Raw genomic sequence first — 922 nt, 5'->3', positions numbered from 1 at the left:
GTGTGTTCATAAATAATTGAAAGAACAGAACGAAGGAGGAACGACAGGGTGACGGACGAAAATACTGCCCAAATTCCGGATATTTTCCTCCATACTGGAATGTACTAGATAAATGGGGTTTTGCTGCAACGAATAAAACCATACACTGAAGTTTTCATTGGTATTTTCTTATTGAAAAATAATAATATCTTCACTGTGTAATTTGATTTTCCCGAAGCAGCTCTGAAAGGAGGTAGATCGACGGTAGTCGCTTAACTTCGGTTGTGGTTATCGGAAACGTGAAACTGACGTATCACCTTGATTCTTACAGATGTAATTTTAGTTCGTCGCAGGGATTTGAAAAAAGGCGAAATTATAGATATTTGAAAAAAACCATTTTTGGACGCCTCTTTTTTTTTGGCCCGAAAAAATTACTAAATATCAACATAAAAAATCGGCTACAATTTGCTTCAAGGGAGACGAAAAATCATTAAAATCGGGGTGGAAAATATAGCGTGGGCAACGGCAAATGCCGAAAAAAAAAAAGGTTTTGACAAAAACTCATTTGCCGGCCTGAGTGGCCGAGCGGTTAAAGGCGCTACAGTCTGGAACCGCCCGACCGCTACGGTCGCAGGTTCGAATCCTGCCTCGGGCATGGATGTGTGTGATGTCCTTAGGTTAGTTAGGTTTAAGTAGTTCTAAGTTCTAGGGGACTTATGACCACAGCAGTTGAGTCCCATAGTGCTCAGAGCCATTTGAACCATTTGAAAAACACATTTAAATTTTGATAAGTATTTTTCATATAAAAAAGAGGCAAAGCTTGAACTTGCGGGATACCATCGATGCCTGGTTCATAATAACTATCGCCCCTGCTAGTGGATGGCCGCTTTCTGCTGCTTTCACCTGAGGAGCCCTCATTTTCCTCCTCAAAGCCCTTTTCGTC

At 41.1% G+C, this 922-nt stretch overlaps 1 non-coding gene across 1 annotated transcript; it reads left to right on the top strand.

Annotated features, from left to right (window-relative positions):
- The first annotated feature begins 550 nt into the window (after nucleotides 1-550).
- On the top strand, nucleotides 551-634 carry Trnas-gga (transfer RNA serine (anticodon GGA)). The gene is given in 2 exon segments: nucleotides 551-590; nucleotides 600-634. It is a non-coding gene; the product is annotated as a tRNA-Ser (tRNA).
- The last annotated feature ends 288 nt before the right edge of the window (nucleotides 635-922 follow it).

This window comes from Schistocerca serialis, chromosome 4, assembly GCF_023864345.2.
Source record: "Schistocerca serialis cubense isolate TAMUIC-IGC-003099 chromosome 4, iqSchSeri2.2, whole genome shotgun sequence".
In the NCBI taxonomy this organism is placed as follows: Eukaryota; Metazoa; Arthropoda; class Insecta; order Orthoptera; family Acrididae; genus Schistocerca; species Schistocerca serialis.
Note: the sequence above shows the minus strand (reverse complement) of the source record. Positions and strands in the feature narration are given on the sequence as shown.